General features: G+C 43.9%; 1 pseudogene; it reads left to right on the forward strand.

Moving 5' to 3' along the window:
• Window positions 1-624: 624 nt before the first annotated feature.
• The window catches only part of LOC147618327 (laccase-4-like), a 39,880-nt pseudogene continuing 13,706 nt past the window's right edge, over window positions 625-26,798 (forward strand).

Consider the following 26,798-nt stretch of genomic DNA (forward strand, 5'->3'; position numbering starts at 1 on the left):
GTAGATGAGTGGATAGCCCACCATCGCGCTGCTCCGGTGTCACATGGCCTGACATATCGTCATGTCTGTTATCTTGTTCCTATTAGGGATGGGGCTTTCCTAGATCTTTTCCTCGATAGTCGTGGGATGAGGCCCGGGGCGGGGAAGCCCCTCACTATTTCGCGGTGTTCGCATCCTCGTATGGCGGCACATATCTATAGTCGATATGTTGCCGCATATGGGAGGATGCCGAACAACCGCCAGATCCCCATATACTTCGCAAAGCAGTTATATGCGGAGTTTGTCTTAGGGGAGGAGGTCGATTACACCAGCCATCGTCCGGGTGGTGGTGCTGGCCGAGGCCGTCTCTAGGACCAGGGTAGGCGGCCTCCACCAGCACTTCGTGTAGCACCTGCCGCCACAGATCCTTCATTTGTGCCATTGTCGACAGTAGAGGCTCTTGGCACGCAGGTCGGCATTGACGTACGGAGTACCACGGAGAGCATCCAGCACGTGGTGCGCCTATTCTCACGAGCTATACCGACGACAGATGTGGAGGTATTTACATATATATTACGTCTTAAGTTTTTTTGGTCATTTATCTTCATGTTTATATGTACTTTTCTATATTTTTACATGAGCAGCATGGTTGATTGTGTCACGCAGGTTCCCACACCTGCCACTCAGAGGCTCACTCAGGAGTTGGTAGAGGCGAGAGCGGAGATAGACCGCCTCCGAGCTGCATTACAGATGGCAGAGGCAGCTACTGCAGAGGCACAGCATCTGAGAGAGTCCGACATCCAGCAGGTAGGTTTCTCTTGCACGTTTAAGTTACAAATTTCTTTAAGTAATACCTAATGATAGACTAATCAAATATTTTAATGCTTTACTTTTTTGCGTAGGCTCGGACCGAGGTAGAGAGCTCCAGAGCTGAGGCACAGCATCATCAGATCATGGAGCAGATTGCCCAGCACAGGGCAGAGCAGCTGATGCTGCATGTTCGAGAGTATCGTAGATCATCCGATGTGACAGTGCCTTACCTACCGTTATATCCACGGCCTATCACAGAGGTTTTTCGACGACCTCTCCCTCAGGATGCACCTCCCTTCCTACGGGATGCGTGCTGCTGTTTATGTATCGAGGACATTGATAGTACAGGAGGATATGCCCTAGGATGTGGACATATTTTCCACTTGTCTTGCATCACCCAGGAGCTCGTCCGGTTCTCAGCATGCCCATCCTGCCGTGCACGCGTCGACTTAGCGACGTACAGGGTATTGGGCATCGATGATCTTCACCCAGGCCTTGTACGAGTAGATGCCAGGACTGGGAGGCCTGTCGACTTTACATCAGCTATGGACTTGGGACTCGACGCCTTCGACGATAGAGCCCAGGAGCCTGAGGTGCCTCCTGAGATAGAGTGGAGCTCACATGAGTTCGACGCTTACCAGAGAGTGCTACATGAGAGCCAGGTGACAGCATTTGAGCGCGTGGGTGGTGCTGGCCCTAGTGGCACAGCGGGTGATGGTGCTAGCAGCAGTGCTGCTTCTCATGAGCAGCGTGTCCTTACAGCAGAGGAGCTTACACGAGCAGAGTGGCAGACACGCACCATTGCAGATTATAGATTTTGGGTGTACAGACAGAGGCGTCTTGCATTAGCACGACGCAGAGAGAGAGAGAGGGCCATAGCAGCTTTTGGGACTCGTGAGCTCCCGAGTATACCGGCACCAGCTCACGATCCTTCCTTTGAGGCAGACCTCCCCGCAGACATTCGACGACCCCCGCAGCCGGCACAGCCTCCTCGACGTGCACAGCAGCCTCGACGCGCACGTCGACCGACAGTTAGAGATGACGATTTTGATTGGGTTGCTGTTGATAGTGACTAAACTCAGACTAGCTGGGTTAGCTCACTTACATTGTACTTAGATTTTTGGGCAGTGACTAACCTCAGGCTAGCTGGGGTAGCTCATTTTCATTCTGATGTACTTATTTGATGTTTATATCATTATGAGTTTTCTCATTATTGAGTATCATTACATTTTAGTTGATGTTCTTGATTTTATTATATTTCTTAACACTTTTGCTATCATATTGTTTGTTGAAAATCTCCATGCCATCGTACCCAAACATGCTCCGATGGGGACCAAACTTTGCAAGCATGTGGGGGTGGGCCCCCCCCACATGCTTGCAAAGTTTGGTCCCCATCGGAGCATGTTTGGGTTGGCAATGGGCGCCCAGTGTGGTTTTTTCAAGTCTCTTGGTGCTTAAGAGGCCATGGAAAATCCGGGCCTTCCCCATACCATCGTACCCAAACATGCTCCGATGGGGACCAAACTTTGCAAGCGTGTGGGGGTGGGCCCCCCCCACATGCTTGCAAAGTTTGGTCACAATCAAAGCATGTTTGGGTTGGCAATCAGCGCCCAGTGCGGGTTTTTCAAGTCTCTTGGTGCTTAAGAGGCCATGGAAAATCCGGGCCTTCCCCATACCATCGTACCCAAACATGCTCCGATGGGGACCAAACTTTGCAAGCATGTGGGGGTGGGCCCCCCCCACATGCTTGCAAAGTTTGGTCCCCATCGGAGCATGTTTGGATTGGCAATCGGCGCCCAGTGCGGGTTTTTCAAGTCTCTTGGTGCTTAAGAGGCCATGGAAAATCCGGGCCTTCCCCATACCATCGTACCCAAACATGCTCCGATGGAGACCAAACTTTGCAAGCATGTGGGGGTGGGCCCCCCCCACATGCTTGCAATGTTTGGTCCCCATCGGAGCATGTTTGGGTTGGCAATCGGCGCCCAGTGCGGGTTTTTCAAGTCTCTTGGTGCCTAAGAGGCCATGGAAAATCCGGGCCTTCCCCATACCATCGTACCCAAACATTCTCCGATGGGGACCAAACTTTGCAAGGATGTGGGGGGGGCCCACCCCCACATGCTTGCAAAGTTTGGTCACAATCAGAGCATGTTTGGGTTGGCAATGGGCGCCCAGTGCGGGTTTTTCAACTCTCTTGGTGCTTAAGAGGCCATGGAAAATCCGGGCCTTCCCCATACCATCGTACCCAAACATTCTCCGATGGGGACCAAACTTTGCAAGGATATGGGGGGGGCCCACCCCCACATGCTTGCAAAGTTTGGTCACAATCAGAGCATGTTTGGGTTGGCAATGGGCGCCCAGTGCGGGTTTTTCAAGTCTCTTGGTGCCTAAGAGGCCATGGAAAATCCGGGCCTTCCCCATACCATCGTACCCAAACATTCTCCGATGGGGACCAAACTTTGCAAGGATGTGGGGGGGGCCCACCCCCACATGCTTGCAAAGTTTGGTCACAATCAGAGCATGTTTGGGTTGGCAATGGGCGCCCAGTGCGGGTTTTTCAAGTCTCTTGGTGCTTAAGAGGCCATGGAAAATCCGGGCCTTCCCCATACCATCGTACCCAAACATTCTCCGATGGGGACCAAACTTTGCAAGGATGTGGGGGGGGCCCACCCCCACATGCTTGCAAAGTTTGGTCACAATCAGAGCATGTTTGGGTTGGCAATGGGCGCCCAGTGCGGGTTTTTCAAGTCTCTTGGTGCTTAAGAGGCCATGGAAAATCCGGGCCTTCCCCATACCATCGTACCCAAACATGCTCCGATGGGGACCAAACTTTGCAAGCATGTGGGGGTGGGCCCCCCCCACATGCTTGCAAAGTTTGGTCCCCATCGGAGCATGTTTGGATTGGCAATCGGCGCCCAGTGCGGGTTTTTCAAGTCTCTTGGTGCCTAAGAGGCCATGGAAAATCCGGGCCTTCCCCATACCATCGTACCCAAACATTCTCCGATGGGGACCAAACTTTGCAAGGATGTGGGGGGGGCCCACCCCCACATGCTTGCAAAGTTTGGTCACAATCAGAGCATGTTTGGGTTGGCAATGGGCGCCCAGTGCGGGTTTTTCAACTCTCTTGGTGCTTAAGAGGCCATGGAAAATCCGGGCCTTCCCCATACCATCGTACCCAAACATTCCCTGATGGGGACCAAACTTTGCAAGGATGTGGGGGGGGCCCACCCCCACATGCTTGCAAAGTTTGGTCACAATCAGAGCATGTTTGGGTTGGCAATCGGCGCCCAGTGCGGGTTTTTCAAGTCTCTTGGTGCCTAAGAGGCCATGGAAAATCCGGGCCTTCCCCATACCATCGTACCCAAACATTCTCCGATGGGGACCAAACTTTGCAAGGATGTGGGGGGGGCCCACCCCCACATGCTTGCAAAGTTTGGTCACAATCAGAGCATGTTTGGGTTGGCAATGGGCGCCCAGTGCGGGTTTTTCAAGTCTCTTGGTGCTTAAGAGGCCATGGAAAATCCGGGCCTTCCCCATACCATCGTACCCAAACATTCTCCGATGGGGACCAAACTTTGCAAGGATGTGGGGGGGGCCCACCCCCACATGCTTGCAAAGTTTGGTCACAATCAGAGCATGTTTGGGTTGGCAATGGGCGCCCAGTGCGGGTTTTTCAAGTCTCTTGGTGCTTAAGAGGCCATGGAAAATCCGGGCCTTCCCCATACCATCGTACCCAAACATGCTCCGATGGGGACCAAACTTTGCAAGCATGTGGGGGTGGGCCCCCCCCACATGCTTGCAAAGTTTGGTCCCCATCGGAGCATGTTTGGATTGGCAATCGGCGCCCAGTGCGGGTTTTTCAAGTCTCTTGGTGCTTAAGAGGCCATGGAAAATCCGGGCCTTCCCCATACCATCGTACCCAAACATGCTCCGATGGGGACCAAACTTTGCAAGCATGTGGGGGGGGCCCACCCCCACACGCTTGCAAAGTTTGGTCCCCATCGGAGCATGTTTGGGTACGATGGTATGGGGAAGGCTCGGATTTTCCATGGCCTCTTAAGCACCAAGAGACTTGAAAAAACCGCACTGGGCGCCCATTGCCAACCCAAACATGCTCCGATGGGGACCAAACTTTGCAAGCATGTGGGGGGGGCCCACCCCCACACGCTTGCAAAGTTTGGTCCCCATCGGAGCATGTTTGGGTACGATGGTATGGGGAAGGCCCGGATTTTCCATGGCCTCTTAAGCACCAAGAGACTTGAAAAACCCGCACTGGGCGCTGATTGCCAATCCAAACATGCTCCGATGGGGACCAAACTTTGCAAGCATGTGGGGGGGGGCCACCCCCACATGCTTGCAAAGTTTGGTCCCCATCGGAGCATGTTTGGGTACGATGGTATGGGGAAGGCCCGGATTTTCAATGGCCTCTTAAGCACCAAGAGACTTGAAAAAACCGCACTGGGCGCCGATTGCCAACCCAAACATGCTCTGATTGCGACCAAACTTTGCAAGCATGTGGGAGGGGCCCACCTCCATATGCTTGCAAAGTTTGGTCTCCATCGGAGCATCTTTGGGTACGATGGTATGGGGAAGGCCCGGATTTTCCATGGCCTCTTAAGCACCAAGAGACTAGAAAAACCCGCACTGGGCGCCCATTGCCAACCCAAACATGCTCCGATGGGGACCAAACTTTGCAAGCATGTGGGGGGGGCCCACCCCCACACGCTTGCAAAGTTTGGTCCCCATCGGAGCATGTTTGGGTACGATGGTATGGGGAAGGCCCGGATTTTCCATGGCCTCTTAAGCACCAAGAGACTTGAAAAACCCGCACTGGGCGCCGATTGCCAACCCAAACATGCTCCGATGGGGACCAAACTTTGCAAGCATTTGGGGGGGGCCCACCCCCACACGCTTGCAAAGTTTGGTCCCCATCGGAGCATGTTTGGGTACGATGGTATGGGGAAGGCCCGGATTTTCCATGGCCTCTTAAGCACCAAGAGACTTGAAAAAACCGCACTGGGCGCCCATTGCCAACCCAAACATGCTCCGATGGGGACCAAACTTTGCAAGCATGTGGGGGGGGCCCACCCCCACATGCTTGCAAAGTTTGGTCCCCATCGGAGCATGTTTGGGTACGATGGCATGGAGATTTTCAACAAACAATATGATAGCCAAAGTGTTAAAAAATATAATAAAATCAAGAACATCAACTAAAATGTAATGATACTCAATAATGAGAAAACTCATAATGATATAAACATCAAATAAGTACATCAGAATGAAAATGAGCTACCCCAGCTAGTCTGAGGTTAGTCACTGCCCAAAAATCTAAGTACAATGTAAGTGAGCTAACCCAGCTAGTCTGAGTTTAGTCACTATCAAGATAGAGATCTAGTCAGCAGCACCCTCTCTAGCTCTCAACTGCTCTAGAATGCTCTCATGGTCATCCACTCGAAGCCAAAAACGAGGGTGAGAACTGTGTTTTCGGCTCTGTACTCGAACAAGAGTGAGCCTGGTAGCAACCACTAGATGAGAGAACTGAAATGCCTCTAACTCCCACTTCCACTGCTGGAACTCAAGACTCCCCCGATGAAGTCGAATCTGCTGGTAGAACCGGCCTGCCACAATCATGCTATGGGCGTCATAAGAAAACCCATGATCATCCACTGTATCCTGGTCAAGCATGCACTTTGGCCTAGTGCAACTCATCAGATAGTAGTCTACTCCCTCGTTGTTTCCCTCACTGGCAATAACAGCAAATACATCACCCTCCTGTAGCAAATCTGTCAGGTCATCATAACTGACCATGAACGCAGGACCTGTGTGCTCAACAGACACCACTGGATGTGAAGGATGCTCGGGGGAGAGGAATGTCTGTATCCATGCATCTGCCCATCCTCTCGAGGCACAATGTGACCAATCGCCATCCATACATGCTCCACAGAAGCATGCAAACCGTCGTGTGTAAATCGTGGGGGCCGCCATGCACGTGCTCCTGATGGAATGTAAGCCCAAGGTGCCAGGTACTGTGTCACAATCATGGGAGGCTCTGCAGTCAATCGTGCCACCATCCACATGCCAAAAAAATCTCCTGACAATCCGAGCATCACGTCTGGGGTACGATGATGCTGCACTCCCACACAAATGTTGGGAGCACCACTCGACTACGTGGCCCGCATCTCTGAACCGCTGAGCATCCTGTCGCAGCTGATGACGCCTCAAGGCACGTTTCACACACGCGCCTGCACCATCATGCTCACCCTTCCCGTGACCAGTCTCAAAGAATGACCAAATCACTGGGATACTAGACTGCACATGCCACCTATAAATCCATAAAAGATAGTCTTAGTTATTGTTTTCTTTAAGATGTTCTAGTGAATTTAGTTTAATTGAAAATGTAAGAAAGCCATAAGTACAACCTGTAGAGCCAATAGAATTGACGTGATGACTTGAACTGTGCGCCACAACCATCCGACCAAACCCATCGCTGGACATGTCTGATCCCACAATCTCCTAAAAAATCGTCATGGAGACGAAAGCAGTGTTGCACAAAATGTGCATCATGTGAACGATCATCACTGATATAGAAATGATACTCTCGAATAATGACACGGGTCTCGGGGGTACTCGCTATCCCATCTACATGAGCCTCTGCATGTCGATAGCTAATGTGGACCAAAATAGCAACCTGGTGAGGGAAGCAATACATACGTTTAGGACACAAAAAATCAATTAAGTAATGAAGCTCAAACATAAAACAAATAGTACAAAATATAACCATTACCTGCTCTGAGAAGTAATACTCAGATTGTATCTCCTGAAAAGGTGTGAAAGTGTAGTTCTCTGCAAAATCAATCACAGAGACGACCACACCAATAGGAAACTCTGCTAGGCATGCTCGGAACTGACGATCCTGCCACTTGGCACAATGACTGTGCCGTATGTAGGGGTAGATCTGCTCCCTAAATGTGGCTGTGAAGTGACAACGTGGTGTATGTTTGTCCACGAGCTGCAACTTCCTGGACTGTCCACCACTCTGGAGCTGGTGTGTCACATACTCATAACGTTGCCATGCCACTATCTCTTGGTCACTTGCATCAAGATCTACCATCTGTAGATGTGCAAGTGAACCACATGATGTGCAATTGCTCTCCACACAAGGCATCCTATGGAACTGGGCATCCTCCGTGCGTGCACACAAAAGAGAGTGGATGAAATCACGTGGACTACGAGGCAACTCTCTATGCCCACTAAGAGAACGGAACACATCATAAAAAAGATTAAACTCAACATGGTAGCGACAACAACATGTGTCACGCTGACGTGAGTACCTCACAAACCAAGGCTTACACCCCTCAAATGACCTTTGCCCAATTTTAAGCTCTAGATACGAAGCTACAAACTGAGAATACAACTCAGTTTGGGACATTTCAAGAAAGCAAGCACCGTGCTCAATGAACACTCCTCTTGTCACTCTCTTACGCAAAGCTTTCTTGAAAACTGGCGATGCACGACAATTCTCCTCCCAAAAACTTTCTATCAAGGTTCTAGTGGTTTCATCTAGTAGGCGATCATGCCTAGCTACACGACCACTACTCGCCCACATAGCACCAACCTCATTGGCATCTAAACTTTGTCGCCTAATAGACCCAACTCTAAGTGCGTGTGGTGCTATGGAAAGGATGCGAGATGTGGCACTAACCTTACCCTTCATTTGGGAGCTACTTATGGCTGCCACAATAGCCCGTCGAGCAGCCAAAGCGTCCGCAGAGTTCCTCTTCTTGTTAACTATATAGGAATGACGAACACTTTGTAGCACCGCCATGCCAGCTCTCCTCTCTCTTCGACCTCCAATGTCGGAAAGCGCCCTGCAGTTGGCCATGTTGGGCAGATCAATCAAAGCATCAAGCACACATGCCTGTGATGAAGATGTGAGGTCTTTGAAATAGGATTGGAAGATTGCATGGGCACGACGATGTGCCCCTGACTTTGATAGTTCTTTCCTATCCACACGAAGGGCGCCCAAAGGAGGGGGGGTGGGTTCTTGTAGAAGAGAGGACTCAAGAAGGGCGGGTTCATGTGGATTATCTAAACTAAGGGGTAGTGGGGGGGAAGAGGGCGAAGGGAGAGGAAGTGGAAGAGGAGGAGCAAGGCTTGGATCATCGCCAACGGAAGGTGTTGCTCGTTGACGTGCTCTCCACTCTCTCTTTCTCTCACGAGCTACCCTTCTCCTCTCCTCCTCTTGAACTTGGTGGATGGGGGGGAGTCTAGTCCTATCACGTTTCCGACTCCTACGGCTTTGAGAACCCATTCTCAAGGAAGCTAAGAGAGAAAATATTATAAGGGCTCAATGATGGGATAGTACTACAGATAAGTGTGGGATAGTACTAGAGATGTGTGATTATATAGGAAAAATAGGTTATCCACTTCAAATCTCACTGGATTTCCTATCTAAGATTGATTGGATAACTAAGATAAACATAAAGATATTTAAAGATAAACTATTATCCACTTAAAAATTAATATTATTTATAATATTTATTAACAAGTCTAAATATTTATCATTACCAGATATATAAATATATATAAATATATCTTTAAAGAAATCTTTTATTTTATAATTATATAACTGCTTTTTTTAAATAAAGTATTTTTTTCATATTTTATTCAAAGGTTTATTCTACATAAAAAATTTTCAAGAAATATAAAAATAAAAAATTTATTTTTTTAAAATTAATAATATGATCTTTAATAATATTTTTATTGATCTAATCCCAAAATATAATCCTTTTAAATTAGTGATTTTAAATTCTTTTATTTAATAAGTTACATATATTTTATTATTTAAATTTCTATATTCTATTTCTCTAAATTACTAAATTAACTTTTCCAAAAATATGTTTTTGAAAAAAGAGGGGAGGTGGGAAGGAGATGCCACGTGTCACAAGCGTGCATGACACGTGGCATTCTCTTGACATGTGGCACTATTATGGTTGATGTGGCAATTCCATGATGTGGCATGCCATGTCACCATGTGCGAGGTGGCATGCAAAGGTGGCAAGATGATGTGGCATTAATGATGACTAGGATGATGAGGTGGGGAGTCAACTAGGTTGACCATGTTGACATGGAAGGTGGATAGGCAAGCTGAGGTGGCAAGCTGCTTATGTGGATCCTCTCGATGCTCACGTGGACATAAAGTGGCATGCATGTATAAGGTTTGGGCCTACCCAAGCCTCACACATGGAATGAAACCTAAGCTGTGAAGTTTACCAAGCCTAGATTTCCAAACCTAACTAGGATTGGTTTTAGACTTGAAAAGGGGAGAGTGGACACAATATGGGAATTTTCACTTGGGAGGATTGAAAATGGACCTTCCCATACTCAAATCAAGCCAAATTTTTTTTGATAAATTCATGGCAACAAGAGTATTGATCCCATGAGTTTTTAGATTGAAAGATTCAATATTTAATTTTCTAGAATTAAATTACTATTGATTTAATGGGCCTCTGACAGTCATAATAAATTTTCCAAAGTAAATCTACAAAAATCAAACCGTTAGATTTGTAATTTTATCTTCTACCCACATTATACTAATCTTTCCCAATCTAATCATCACTAGATCCATACAATTTGAGCATTTTAAATGGTAGATGTGGTGGGAGGATAAAATAGTATGTTTTTTAACAATTCTAATATCTTTTAAATAATATAGAAAATAGTAGAACACATCAAAAATTACTCGATAAATCAAGTTAAGCTCTATGTTATTTGTATTTGTGAAATGCAAAGTGGGAACATCGTATGAGTAATAATGTAAAAGTTATAGGCAATTTACTCACATTCACTATACCTGTCTAAACCTAGGACAGGGCCTGTATACAAACTTGGTTCCCAAAGAAAAGGGGATTTGCAATTATTGGATATTCGATCAGATTATAGTTTTAGGTGCCCAACTTTGCATATGATGTTTCATTAGAAGACCTTGAAGTGAAACTCCTTGGCTAACTATGAGAGATTGGCTATTCTTCTTGAAAAAATGCCTGTTTTTCAGCTAAAGCCAAGGGCGCCCACGCCATGAAACTAGATAACCTCATCTTGCAACCACCCAGTAATCTTACTCCCATCGATCTCCTTTCTTTCTTAATCTCCTTCATGGCTTGGCAATAGGAATTAGTTTTATCCATGATGATTTCTTACCTTCAAAACGCAAGTGAGTCTGTGAAGAAGGATTTTATAGAACTGTATGAGCGCTCACTTTTTCCTCACTTGGGAACTTCTGTAGCTCAAACCAAATGGCGGACCGATCAAGACATAACTAGGGTAACACCGTGGGGTCAGCAGCACTTTCACAATAATGTCCGCTTGGCTATGGTTATTGAAGCTTTGGGTTTGGGTCCCCGATACTATTGCGTGATGAGATCAAGGCATATTGGGTTTTCTGAGCGGGTCTTCTTACTTGCGTGTTTTCTTCCTCGTCAGAAGATATGCCTTTACCTCGTTTTTAGCTTGCCTCTCAGAGGTCCTTTTGTTAGATCACCTCATACCACTGAGGTAGGTGCAGCAATAACCAGCCAAATTATTCCCATAGATAAGTTACCTTATACGTGCGCAGCTTGTGAGTGTTGCTTTTGTGACCATATGATGGACGGGCTTATGAAAGTGTAAAGAGTTCTTCTATCTTTACTGTATGTTCCAAGAATGAATAAAGTTGAAATCTTTGTTCTTGTCTTGAGTCTTACTCTCTTTGAGACTTTTCTTGGTGGTTAATCTTAATTAAAAATTTTCTCTCAGTCTCATATTTGTGCATCTTGCGAAATTACCCCCAGTTTGCGAGATGAGGGCATCTCGCGTTTTTCAAGTGAGAGAGAATATAAGATTCCTCCCCAGCCTCTCAAAATGTCCAGCATCTTCCCCTGTAATCAATCCCTCTTTAGAAATATAAAAGACCTTGTTTCTAACTGTTTTAACCTAGAGAGAGAAAATATTCTAGAGAGAGAATATTCAGATTTTTAATATTTTTGGATAGAAAATTATCTCATCTTATTAAAATAAGTTCCCCTGAAACAGAAATTTAAAAAAAAACTTTTCAATGTGCAATTGAAATTAATTAGAAATGGGTATAAAGGACCTTAGCCTAAGGGTCTAGATTTTCAGAAATTTTTGGATTATGGTCTAATTAAGGTTCCTATGGGCCAATAGCATCAATCCATGTGTAGGGAGGAGATAAATCCAATTTGTAAAAGAAGATACCCAAAATGAGTTGTAACGTACCCATCTTCACTAATAAAGAAATGTCCATGTAATTATGAGTTTTTATGGTATAAATATCAATGATTTTATTATTTGAGTCATTTATACTTAGAATCTTCAAATTCTGAGCCCAAATTTGAAATCTGCGTGCGATTTTACTCTAATATAGGATTTTACAGCATCCAAAACGGACACCGGATCAAGCCTATACGCTAATTTTAATCATTTTAGTTAAAAAACGGCGACCTTTAAACCTTAATAAATACACGACCGCACGTCCGATTGACGAACGGTTTGAACCCTTGTGACCAGGAGAACCTCCCGGACAAAAAAAAAAATTTCGCCCCCCGGGGCGGCGGTCTGGCATGCAAATCGAGGCGGACGTCCCAAATTTGGGTACCTCGCCTCAAAATTTGGTCCGTACACACTTACTAGGGCACCCGTACAATGGCCGCCCAAGAACCAAAGGACGGCCGCCACTATATGGTCCACGCGTACCCTTAGGTGGACACTCAGACCGGATAAGGTACATGCATACCACTCCTTTCACAGACAACCGACACCGTACCTTTCCCGTAGACCCATGCAGGCCACTGATCCATAGCCTTTGAAGGTACACCGTCCTTTCGTCCCTGCTTTGCGCAGCGCCCGTACCCTCACCCCTCAACTATATAAACACCCGGGGTACTCCTCAGTCGGCACGCATTTCTGTGTAGCGTATGCCCTGTTGTGCTGCCGTCCGTACCGCCGTAGCGTACTTGCTGCAAGTACAGCCGCCCTTGCAGCCACCCCTCTCACACCCCCTCATTTGGCTCTTTTCAGATAAGCCAATTTTCCTCCATCCCCCTCTTGCTAGAGGCCAGTGTCCTTAACTCTTCTCCCCCCCCGTGTGAATAGACTTACAGAGAGGCTTGCAGCAACCCCTCCCAGCCCTCTCCACGTTTTTGCCTTTGGCCTTAAGGACATCTCACAATCCCCCCCCCATTTGCGTAGACTTTAGTAAGGGATTTTTGGCTCAAGCGAGGGTTCGTGCGCCATATTCTTTTGCTCATACGGTGAGCAAAAGAGCTCGGAATTCAGATCCGACTGAAGTGTTTCGATCGCAGCAGCGAGCTCTACAAGGCGATGCCTAAGATGGCCTCATCCCAGAGACGGCAAAATATTACCTCAAGAGGCGCACGTAACAACGAGATGGAGGGAGATGCGCCCAATGCGGCTCCAGTCCTCCCTTTTCAAGTCCCTCAAGGAAACGGTGGCCAGGTTAGCTTGGTTAATTTTCAAAAGAAGAGAATTTTCCTTAAATTAGTATTAATGAATGGTGTCTTTTTCTTTTAAAACGAGGACATAAAAGTTATATGAAATTGCGAATTATGTGATGTTGTTTTCGATAAATTGCGTTGAAATTGCTATCTTCATTAATTGTGAATGCTATACTTAGAAAATTGCATTGAAGTTGTTATCTTTGGGATTCAAGATTTCTTTTGGCTTCAACGCTAACTCCGTTCCGTGCTTGTGTAGCCGGGCGGCGTCATTAGCAAAGCCCGGGAATGGCCCAAGGTATCCCTCATACCTTTGGGAGAATAAGGATCGCCGATTGAGGCAAGAGATTATGAGGCTGCCTAGTTCGGTAAATAAGCCCACCCTAGTGTGCAGACATCCCTCTGAGGGGCGGGAGGATCGAGCGATGGAGCCTGAGAGGGCGACAGGCCGGCTTGAGTCCTCGCCCCAGCGGCAGCCGACGATGAGGTGTATGGTCCCGTAGGGTTTTGCCCAGCATGTAGAGGCTGGAAGGCCGAATTCTAGATCATCGACAGAATAAGAATAAGAGAGCCGAATTGGCTTGTATGGAAATGGATTCATGTATAAACTTTTTATATAATTGCATCTTGTCTTTGGTATGATTGTATTGTGTAAGAAGGCTGTTATAACGAACCTTGTGAAGAAGGGCCCTAATTAAGGAATATGCTTATTTATGTCAAACAGTGTGGTAGTATTAATTAGAAAACAAATTGATGCGTGAGTAGGGTGGAAAGTGGGAGGATGGAATGCCCTGACGGCACCATCCTACGGCGGCGGACGGGTGGACCCGATTAGTCGGGTAGCTTTCCAATAGATTAAGTGAAAGCCCTACGTTAGATAGTTAGGTTCTTGGGCAACTCTATTCTAGAAAACTAGGTCAACGGTTGTGCCTTGCATAAGATGAGGAAAAAAGCGTTGTCTCTAGACATCAAGTCTAGTAGTTGCCCAATTTTTGATCAATTGCCCTATGGGTGATTTGATGTTTAGGAAATCACGCTTCCCCTGCGGGATAGAGCTAGGTCATACCTTTGAATCGTATCCTTGAATCTCTACAGGGTCAAGGTGTCGATGAATAGGAAATTTTTCCCAAGATAAGACTTAGCAGACTATCTTAAGTGTTTCTCCTATTTTTAAAGGGAGGAACCTTACAATTGGTATCAGAGCAAGTTTAGCTCCTAGGAATTGCAGTTTAAGGACTGTTTTGTAATAAATGTTTTACCTAACATAATGCTAATTAGTAAAGACATCCTACTAAAACAAATAAATTAAATCGATGTTTGAATGATTGTAGGAAGAAGAAGATGCCTACTCCAAATTTCTAGTTTTCCAATGCATCTTCGAGACTGCTAGTCACTCCTCGAATTTCGAGTTCCGCGACACCATGGTGCAGATATTAGAGAAGATATCCCTCCCTCATTTCTCTCGTATTCAGAGAGGATGGGGTAGAGATTTCTGGAGTCGTGGGCCGAGATACTTCATCATCCGAGCAGATCAGATTGGGAACCTTACCACCGACCTTAAGCGGATTCGTTGGATTGAGAAGCTGAAGATGATCCGCTTATTTTGGTTCGTTCGGTACCCCCAGGGCCGACACCTCGGTGACTATAGATGGGGTTCGCATACCTCAGGATCGTTGGGTGTATAACAAAGTGATGCAGGTCTTACCTGCTGATAGAGTAGCAGTGTTGGGACCTACCCCAATCCAGAGTTTACCCCCCTTACCATCAGTTTTTAGAGTCTTAGAAACTACAGCGGAACCCCCATATTTCACATATGTGGACCGCTCTACCCTTATGTCACAGTGAAGCCTAGGAATTTCCCTTGATGTCAAATAAGACTAATTATATTAGTCTCAGATCTTTGTAATAAAACTTGTCCTTGTAAATATTTGGAAATAAAATAATTTCAACGGTTTTACTCTCCAGCGTTGTGCAAATATGAATCTTGTAATCTTAAAAATTATTTTTACGATGGTGGCCAGGATGACCACCCTCCACTTCCCAATGTGCTTTATACCGATACCCAGGAGAAGAAGCTTCTGCTCAAGCAAATGCAACCTCCCTCCTTTAAAGGAGAAGGTTCAAAGGTTGAGAAGGATGCTGAAGTCTGGATTGAGGCGATGGACGATTATTTCTCTGCTGCTGCTGCCGGTACTGGAGTAGCAAATCAGTCTATGCTCGCACGGTTTCGCCTCACTGGAGATGCTAAACTCTGGTGGAAACAGTGGTGCCGTGACAAGGAAGTCACCGAGCATTCTCAAACGTGGGAAGACATCAAGCAGGCAGTGAAGGAAAGATATCTTCCTCCATCCCATGAATCCATAAAGATGAATGAGTTCTTTAGTCTTAGACAGTGCAGTTTAACTCTTGAGGACTACTATTCCAAATTCATTACCCTTCGGAAGTATGCCCTAGCTATGACTACTTCCCAGCAAGTGGCTCGTTTCTGCCAAGGGCTAAATGAACCCCTAGATTCCCGCCTTGAAGCAATGAGGCCAAGCACATTACAGGATGCTCTCATACGAGCTAAGCCCCTTGTGAAAGAAATGAAGGCTAACAAACCGAAGAATCAAAAGAGATCTTACCCTGAGGCAAACCTTAGAGATCAACCCTACAAGAAACCTCAACAAAATTTTCCCTACTACAACAGAGGGCGACAAGGCAACTCTTTTGCCCCCCGCTCGTATGCTGCTTCTTCCAGAGAAGGCCCTCTATGTTTTGAGTGCAATGAGCCGGGACACTTTAGAGCAAACTGTCCCAAGATGGCAACATCATTTCCCCAAGGTAACAGAGGAAATCAAGGCCGTGGAACCCCTACCCACCAAGGTGCAAGAGGCAGTGGTCGTGGCAGAGGCCGCGGAGGAACAGTTGCTAGAACTGCCTGTGTTATAAGTGAAGAACCAACCTTGGAAGAGGCTGAAGAAGAGCACGCCACCGTCCATGCGGCAGTAGAACACCAAGGTCCGAATAAACAATTTGGTGTAATCCAAGCCCCCGCCACTCATCACGGTAAGCCATTTCAGCTTTTGATTAATTGTGGTAGTACCCATTCATTCCTTTCTCCTAGGTGCTTGCAAAAATTAAACTTGAGTCAAAAATCAGCTAGAAAAATGATTGTAGAGTTAGCCAGTGGGAAAGAAGTAGTATCTCGCCACTCTATAGGAAACCTTGATTTTGAGTTGGGTAATGAGCAAACTCATGGTCACTTTAGAGTCTTGCCACTAGGAATTTATGATGGAATCCTTGGGATGGATTGGTTAATTGCAAACAAAGCTAGCATTCATTGTAACCAGGGGAGTATCACTTTTGAAAATGAGCATGGCCAAGTAATATCTGTTCAGGGAATCACAGGAAAACCTAAGCCTAGGGTAGTCAAGGCAAAACATCTTCTCAAGGGGACACGTAAGGGTCAGCAAGTTTTCTTAGTCAAACTCAACAAAGTCATTGAACCTAGTATGGAGACAGAACCCTCTTGGCTCCAAGAATTCTCTGACATCTTCCCTGACGAGCTTACAGGGTTACCGCCTCCTCGAGAAGTCGACCATGAAATCGAGGTGATCCCTGGAGCTCAACCCGTCTCAAAAACTCCCTATAAAATGTCCCTTCCTAAAGCCATTGAACTTAAGGAGCAACTTTCCCAACTCATTGAACAAGGATTTGTACGCCCCAGTAGCTCTCCGTGGGGAGCACCTGTTCTTTTCCAAAAAAAGAAGGACGGGACTCTCCGCCTCTGCATAGATTATCGAGGGCTAAATCAAGTCACTGTCAAGAATAAGTATCCTATCCCTCGCATCGATGAACTTCTTGACAGGCTTCATGGGGCCAAAGTCTTCTCAAAAATAGATTTGAGGTCTGGTTACTATCAGATCAAAGTCAAGGAAGCAGATATACCCAAAACAGCCTTTAATACCCGTTATGGCCACTATGAGTTTACTGTAATGTCATTCGGGTTAACCAATGCTCCTGCAACCTTCAACCGCCTAATGCAAGATATATTCCGCCCGTACTTGGATGAGTTTGTGCTTGTTTTCTTTGATGACATCCTAATCTACTCCAAATCAATGGAAGAGCATGAGGAGCATGTGCGTAGAGTTCTGCAATTGCTGCGCAGACACAAACTCTATGCCAAGAAGAGCAAATGTACCTTCTTTACTCATCAAATTGAGTATCTTGGATTCATCGTCTCCAAAGACGGCATCTCAGTAGACCCCGCCAAGGTCAAGGATATTCTAGAATGGCCACCCCCTAAATCAGTTCGTGAAGTTCGTGGATTCTTGGGAATCACGGGTTGGTATAGGATTTATATCAAAGATTATGCCTTGGTAGCTGCACCCTTGACAGATCTTCTTAAGAAGGATTGCAAAATAGTGTGGCTGCCAATCCATCAAAACAGCTTTGATCAGCTGAAAGTCATTATTACTTCTGCCCCAGTCTTAAAGCTTCCTGATTTCTCCAAGGAATTTGAAGTGGTTACCGATGCTAGTAGTCTAGCACTTGGTGGTGTCTTAGGCCAAGAAGGAAGACCAGTCACTTATACTTCCCGCAAGCTGAAGCAATATGAAGCAAACTATGCCACCCATGATTTGGAACTCTTAGCAGTTGTTCATTGCCTCAAATCATGGAGACATTATCTCTTGGGAGGCAAATTCCAGCTTGTAACTGACCACAAAAGTCTAAAGTGGATCTTCACCCAGCCTAACCTCAACATGCGGCAAAGGAGATGGATTGAAATTCTACAAGAATATGATTTCGACATCAAATTCCGCCCTGGGAAAGACAATGTGGTAGCTGATGCACTTAGCCGCAAATCTTTCTTGAATGCAATTTCGATGCCAAATAATCCCATACTGGTCAAGGTGGTAGAAGTCTCATCTCATGACCCAGATTATCAAAGGATGATAAAGTTAGTAGAAGAAGGGGGACATTCAGAGAAAGAGAAAAATCTAATCAAGGGATACTCCACTCATGAAGGAAGCCTCTACTTCAATCACAGGCTATGTATCCCTAAGGATCCTGCTTTAAAGAAACACTAATCCTCCATGAAGCTCATGATAGCCCTGCTCTGCAGGACACCCAGGTTATGCAAAAACATTAAATGCGGTAAGAAGGAGCTTTCATTGGTCAGGCTTGAAAAATGATGTGCTTCAGTACTTGAAACAGTGTCTCTCATGCCAAAGGATCAAGGCTGAAAGCGTCAAGATGCCTGGAAAGCTTCAACCCTTAGATATTCCCCAAATGAAGTGGGAGTGCATTAGTATGGATTTTGTCACAAGTCTCCCCACTGTTCAAGGAGGATATGACTCCATTCTAGTAGTAGTGGACTCACTTACCAAAGTAGCTCACCTTATACCAGCAAAAAAGACCTTCAAAGCTTCTGATGTTGCTCGAATATTCATCAAGGAAGTCCTCAAACTTCATGGTCTCCCAAAAAGGATAGTAAGTGATCGGGATTCTGACTTCACCTCAAAATTCTGGCAGTCTCTATTTCAAGCTCTGGGGACTCAACTTTGCTTTAGCACAGCTTATCATCCAGAGACCGATGGCCAGACTGAGAGAGTCAATCAAGTAATTGAAGACATTCTCAGAGCATACTGTGGACTTGAACCCAGAAGGTGGATTCAATACCTTCCTCTGGTAGAATTTGCCTACAATGCATCTTATCATCAAAGCATAGGAATGTCACCATTCAAAGCACTCTATGGGCAAGAATGCTTGTCTTCTCTAAATTTCTCTGATCCGACCATAAGAGTTGAGGCATCCAGGAAAATGCTCGAAGAGATGGAGGAACAAACCAAGGTTATCCAAAAGGATATTAAAGCTGCCCAAGATCGACAAAAGCATTATGCTGACAACAAGAGGTCTGAAAGGATCTTCAAGGAAGGAGACAAAGTTCTTCTACGAGTGCGACCCAAACGAAGTTCTCTATCACTTGGGAAATATAAGAAGCTCAGCCCTAGGTATTGTGGTCCTTATACAGTTATCAAGTGTCTAGGTAAAAGTGCCTATAAACTCCAACTCCCAGCCCATATCAAAGTCCATAATGTATTTCATGTAAGTTTGTTAAAGCCATATGTCCCCAGTCTCGATCATATTCTTGATGATGAACAAGTTGTAACCCCTACTCAAGGAATCCTTGAATTACAGCCCAGTAGCATCATAGATTCTAGGGAAAGGCAACTCCGAAATAGAACTCTTGTAGAACATCTAGTTCAGTGGAAAGATTACCCTAAAGAGGATGCAACTTGGGAAGATGAAGCTACTCTCTTAAAGGATTATCCCCAATTCATGACGAGATGAGGACATCTCGATTTCTTTAAGGGGGGAAGGATGTAACGTACCCATCTTCACTAATAAAGAAATGTCCATATAATTATGAGTTTTTATGGTATAAATATCAATGATTTTATTATTTGAGTCATTTCTACTTAGAATCTTCAAATTCTGAGCCCAAATTTGGAATCTGCGCACGATTTTACCCTAATATAGAATTTTACAGCATCCAAAACGGACAGCGGATCAAGCCTATACGCTAATTTTAATCATTTTAGTTAAAAAACGACGACCTTTAAACCTTAATAAATACACGACCGCACGTCCGATTGACGAACGGTCTGAACCCCTGCGACCAAGAGAACCTCCCGGACAAAAAAAAAATTTCGCCCCCCAGGGCGGTCCGGCATGCAAATCGAGGCGGACGCCCCAAATTTGGGTACCTCGTCCCAAAATTTGGTCCGTACACACTTACTAGGGCGCCCGTACAATGGCCGCCCAAGAACCAAAGGATGACCGCCACTATATGGTCCACGCGTACCCTTAGGTGGACACTCAGACCGGATAAGGTACATGCGTACCACTCCTTTCACATACGACCGACACCGTACCTTTCCCGTAGACCCATGCAGGCCACTGATCCATAGCCTTTGAAGGTACACCGTCCTTTCGTCCCTGCTTTGCGCAGCGCCCGTACCCTCACCCCTCAACTATATAAACACCAGGGGTACTCCTCAGTCTCGGCACACATTTCTGTGTAGCGTATGCCCTGTTGTGCTGTCGTCCGTACCGCCGTAGCGTACTTGCTGCAAGTACAGCCGCCCTTGCAGCCACCCCTCTCACACCCCCTCATTTGGCTCTTTTCAGATAAGCCAATTTTCCTCCATCCCCCTCTTGCTAGAGGCCAGTGTCCTTAACTCTTCTCCCCCCCCCCGTGTGAATAGACTTACAGAGAGGCTTGCAGCAACCCCTCCCAGCCCTCTCCACGTTTTTGCCTTTGGCCTTAAGGAAATCTCACAATTCCCCCCCCCCCCCCCCCATTTGCTTAGACTTTAGTAAGGGATTTTTGGCTCAAGCGAGGGTTCGTGCGCCATATTCTTTTGCTCATACGGTGAGCAAACGAGCTCGGAATTCAGATCCGACTGAAGCGTTTTGATCGCAGCAGCGAGCTCTACAAGGCGACGCCTAAGATGGCCTCATCTTGGAGACAGCAAAATATTACCTCAAGAGGCGCACGTAACAACGAGATGGAGGGAGATGCGCCCAGTTCTCCCTTTTCAAGTCCCTCAAGGAAACGGTGGCCAGGTTAGCTTGGTTAATTTTCAAAAGAAGAGAATTTTCCTTAAATTAGTATTAATGAATGGTGTCTTTTTCTTTTAAAACGAGGACATAAAAGTTATATGAAATTACGAATTATGTGATGTTGTTTTCGATAAATTGCGTTGAAATTGCTATCTTCATTAATTGTGAATGCTATACTTAGAAAATTGCATTGAAGTTGTTATCTTTGGAATTCAAGATTTCTTTTGGCTTCAACGCTAACTCCGTTCCGTGCTTGTGTAGCCGTGCGGTGTCATTAGCAAAGCCCGGGAATGGCCCAAGGTATCCCTCATACCTTTGGGAGAATAAGGATCGCCGATTGAGGCGAGAGATTATGAGGCTGCCTAGTTCGGTAAATAAGCCCACCCTAGTGTGCAGACATCCCTCTGAGGGGCCGGGAGGATCGAGCGATGGAGCCTGAGAGGGCGACAGGCCGGTAATAACACATGTGAACAAGTTATTCACATGTTCTCATGTTACCGTTCACAAAATAACAGGTCACTTGCCATTTGGGAACCCCTTAAAAGCTTGGCTACACATGGGAATAAGCTATTCACATGTTCTCATGTTACCATCTTCACATAATAGTAGGTCAGTGGCCACCTAAGAAGATTTTTTATGCCCGACAAAGATAATTTTTTTAGGCCCTTGTGAAAGCTTTGTGAATATAACATGTGATCATAAGATTTTTTGTGTTATTAGCATATGTTATTAACATGTTCACATATTCTCGTTTACGTCAGTGAAATACCTGATTGAAAGACCTTGTTATTACATTTTGGACTGAGCAAACTTGTGTACCGCTCGTTAATAAGAAAGATATTTACTATCAAAGAAATGGCAAAGAAATAGAAGGAAGTAGTATTTAGAATATCCTCTACAATTTGTAGATGAACCTGAGGTATAAAGAAAGGAGATTACTCATTCACCAAAAGTATACATGGTTTAGTCTCAAGAGAATTCTCAAGATATTACTAATTCACAAAGTATACGTGGTCTAGTCTCAAGAGAATTCTACACCCTATCTCTCACGTGGGAGAGGAACACTATAGCCAAGAAAGCTTGAAAGCTTAATTATTAAACACTATTCATGAGGATTACCTAAAAATATTCTCTCCCAAAATGCATGAAAGCTTAAAAATAGCTTGAAAACAGACTTTTTTTGAGATCACATATAGAATTTCATGTGTACATTTAAAAACTCCATGAATTTCGACACTTTTTTCAAGATTAAGAACATGTGTGACCTCCATAGATTTATAAACTAGAATTGTTTGACATAGGAAACAACTTAACTTTCAAATGGCATAGAAGGAGTCCAAAAAACTTAAAGAGATATCAATCTTTTTCAATTAAAATTTTATTTTATAAATTTCATGTACAAAAGAGACTTTTTTAATTGACTTTCTTGGAACAAATTTTACGACTATACATAAATATGCACATTATTTATTGGAAAGTAATAAAAAAAGACTAAAATAGATAACAGCATAAGCTCCATAATTTTTGAAAAACCCTCAATTTTTTTTTGAGTCTATTTGTGGAACCAAATAGCAAAGCCACTATAAATAATATGAAATGAAAGTTTTCCCTACACACAAAGATGAGATAAAACTTTATGAAGGTTTCTAGATTAGTAAACTAAAGTATGTAAAGTATTAGAGTCATAATAAACTAAATTATGTAAAGTAGGAGACAAGAAAATCTAAACATCTAGAACTTGACCTAGATCTTTCTCAACATTTGCTTCTTTGTTGGGTTGGTCATTGTTTTCTTCTCCTTATGGAACAAGGAGCATCAAAGTAGGATTCACATTTTCCAAGCTCATCAGAGAGGAATTGCATAGGTTCTTTTGATGCTGACTGAAACTTCTCATTAGTGTTAGTGCAGACTGCTCCCATCTCTTGATCTTCATGTAGTTCCATAGCACCCTTCACATGTATAGGAATAAAGGCTACTTGGATCTCATCCTTTTCAATAAGAGTAGCTAGCGGCAATCACACAAACTACTCTGGAGTAGCTAGAGAGACAGTGACATGAAGAACTCTAGACAAGTTAGTGAGACAATGATACGAACTACTCTAAAGTAGCTAGTGCAAGAGCTTGTGGCATCAACATTTTGGGGAATGTATTTTGTGCTACTGAGTTTGTTGGATCTATTGTGCAAAAAAGGGTCCACAATTAACATAGTCAAAAAGAGTTGGTGCAATCCTAGATACAAATGATAAAACAATGTAATGTAAACTTATACTACTTGAACTTAGTACGATGAAACATTGAAATATAAAGTTTATAGTACTTGAACTTAGAATGATTACCTATCTATGGTATTACTAAAAAATCCAGTTCCACACTAAACAAGGGAAGGATTAAGATAGTTAATTCGATTATTACCAGTGCTACTACTTCAAAACTCTAGAGAAACTTCTAGTCTACCACTTGGAAACTTTATTAAAAGGGAACTTTTCAGAATCGTATATGTTCAAAATACATGGAATGCCTCAACAAATTATGAGTATTAGAGATGCCAAATTTATGGTTCATTTTGGTGGACACTATTGGAGCCCATGTGGACCAAATTTATGGGTTCATTTTGGTGGACACTATTGGAGCCCATGTGGACCAAGTTGACTCCTAGCATCGCTCATCAGCTAAAAATTTATTAGTGGAGTGGGTGGAGGCATATTGATACACTATTGTCACATGACACCAACATGCATAGGATGATTGACCAGCAGCCTTTGGTGAATTTGCTTATAATAGCAACTACACAACTATATGATGTGTTCCATGTCTCTCAATTAAAAGCATATGGAAGGGTTTATGCAATGAAGAGGCCTCATGGCAACTCGGCTCGGTCTTGAAAGGTCATGAGGAGATTTTGGATGCATTTTCGTAAGCTAAATCGAAGGTGACAACAATGATTTAGCCTATTGGAAATTCTTATAAATCATTGTTAGAGAGCGTCATACTACTTGAGAATGAAGATATCTGCATTAATAAAAATGTGGACTTCATGTACGATCATGGAGAGCAAGTTGGGGCTATTTTGAGGACAAATGATGAAGTTTACAACCATTGGAGTCCATTTACAAGTATACAAAGTATGAAGATGCTCTCAAATTTGGAATGGATAAGCCCACGTATTCATTCATTTTTGGATTATTTGGTTCATACCTATGTGCATTGTCTATTAGATGAAATGTTTCGAGGCAAAACCTATGGTGGGTGGGGATGGTTTGTAAGAAAGTGCCTATGAGCTATCTCTACCATAGGCTCGAGAGGTTACCCAAGTATACGGATACTAATCAAATGTTAATAATCACTTTAGTAATCATAATCAAGATTTAAAGCTTTCATGGCTATGGTGTTCCTCTCCCATATGAGAGGTAGGGTGTAGACTCCTCTTGAGCCTAAACCATGTATACTATGGTGAATTAGTAATATAGTCCTTTCTTTCAAGGCATATACCTAAGGTTCATCTACAAAATATAGACTCCCCTTGACCCTAAACAATGTATACTTCGGTGAGTGAGTAATCTCCTTTCTTTCAAGTCATATACCTAAGGTTCATCTACAAAATCTATACTAGGGTACTCTAACTAATACTCCCTTCCATTTATTTAACAATAAATATCCTTGTTATCAAGTAGTACGGAAGTTAACGTAGTCCAAAATGTACGAGGTCTTTCAATTTTCTACCTCTAGATGTATATAGTTATAACAACACTTTGTTTTCCAAGACAAAATAGGTCATTGAAAGTAACAAAATTGAAGGGTGAAATTTACAAACTATCAAGCAAAGAGGAGAGAAAGGCCAAAAACATGAGAATTGAAAAAAGAAGGCCTCACAAAATGATAAAGAGAAGAATTGTAGGTTTTCATAATCATAGAGCAGAGGAGTGATTGAAATCTAGGTGATGGTATAGTACTCCAGAGTTTAATAGGCTAAAAAGTGATAAACAAAAGAATGCAGGTTGTCATGGTCGTAGACGTAGAGAAGTAATTAAAATCCGGGCTCCATGGCATAGTACTCCCTAGTTAACATAGTAAAAAAGAGTTGGTGCAATCCTAAATACAAATGATGAAACCTTGTAATGTAAACTCATACTACTTGAGCTTAGTATGATAAAACATTGAAATATAAACTTTATAGTACTTGAACTTAGAATGATTACCTATCTATGGTATTACTGCAAAAGCCAGTTCAACACTAAACAAGGGAAGGATTAAGATAGTTAACTCGATTATTACCAATGCTACTACTTCAAAACTGTAGAGAAACTTCTAGTCTACCGCTTGGAATCTTTATTAAAAGGGAACCACGTCATTGTCACCGTTGCTGGTAAGTTGAAAAAGATATATGGGAGTTTATAGCTCATTCATCTCTCTCTCTCTCTCTCTCTCTCTCTCTCTCTCTCTCTCTCTCTCTCTCTCTCTGTCTCACACACACACACACACACACATCTTAACCAACCTAAGTTAGTACTATAGAAGAGAATACTGAAAGAGGGAGAGGGCCTTAATCGTATTCATGTAGTTTATACAACATTTTTTTTGCCTTCAAGTGGGAATCAACAAAAGTGAAAACTTAACTTGGGGGCTCACTTAGAAATATGTAAGTATACATTCATCAGGAAGAGTTCTAGCTAACAAACTTTAATTTTTGGGATTATACAAATATACCTACATAAAGGGTTCTTTAATAGTTTCTAAGAGAAATTTACAATTTTGCATTAAAAAAAAGATCATTTTAAATATTTAAATTTTTAGATAAAAGGATTTTGAAAATACCTCTTAAATGCACGTGACACAGAGGTCTTCTCTAGAGCGAATGCCTTGGGCAACTTAAGACATGTATTAAATGTAGGAATATGGCTCATTCGGTTTGAAATGTAATATTCGTACATTTATTTAATGTACGAATAATATAGCTTATCTGGTTTGAAATGGCATCCAGTAGCTAGTAAGTACACAACTTTGCATTGTTTAGTCACATTTCAAGCAACCAAGGTCACGCTTGTCTTAAATGCGGTATTAAACTAATAATATTGGTGATGATCCGTGTGGCATGGACCCATGCCAGAACCGCAGGGGCTGTATGAAGATAGATGATCTTGTTAATGAAATCCGTGTCTTGTGCTTGGTCTAATTAACAGTTCCACGACCTTGTCTTACGGGGCTAACCATGTCAAGGATACATTATTAGTTGAAGCGCTAGCTACACGGATCACAATATAAATCGAGGCTTTGTACTAGGTTCAATAATCCACTCATATTGATGGACATTCTTTAATCATACTTCTTCTTCTTATTATTGGTCATGCCAAGTGTTGATGTAGAGAGAAGAAGTGGAGACATTCTCCATGTTAAGCATATTGCTGATAGAGAAACCTTAGTAGGGGATGGCACAAAAGACGAATGAGCATGCATCCTACTTGGCACAATGCCAAGTCTACATAAGCCATCTCCTAACCATCTAGCCACACTTGCTAGCCACACTTGGCCACCATCTAATGTCTCTACTAACACTTACTAATATGGTCACATAGCCTATCAGGTACCCGCTTCTATCATAAAGGAGACAATACAAAATAGAGAACATCCATCACTCTCAGATGGAAACACTATAAGAAAGGAGGGAGGGAGAGAAAGGATTTGCACTCATGATGGAGTAACACATGCACTCAAAGGGAGTACCACCATGGAGGATTAAGCAAGAAGCTCTCAAATTATGAGTATTGTTCATTAATTGTGAATATAGGAACCATTATGCAAGCTTTTGTGACAGTGTATGTGTGTTGCAGATCTAGAAGGGATAGATGAAGGGTGCTACAGAGCCTAGGATGTGATACAAAAGGTTGTACTAGA

Source organism: Cibotium barometz, chromosome 35 (genome assembly GCF_041138505.1).
Source record: "Cibotium barometz isolate CiBa-2024 chromosome 35, ASM4113850v1, whole genome shotgun sequence".
NCBI lineage: Eukaryota > Viridiplantae > Streptophyta > Polypodiopsida > Cyatheales > Cibotiaceae > Cibotium > Cibotium barometz.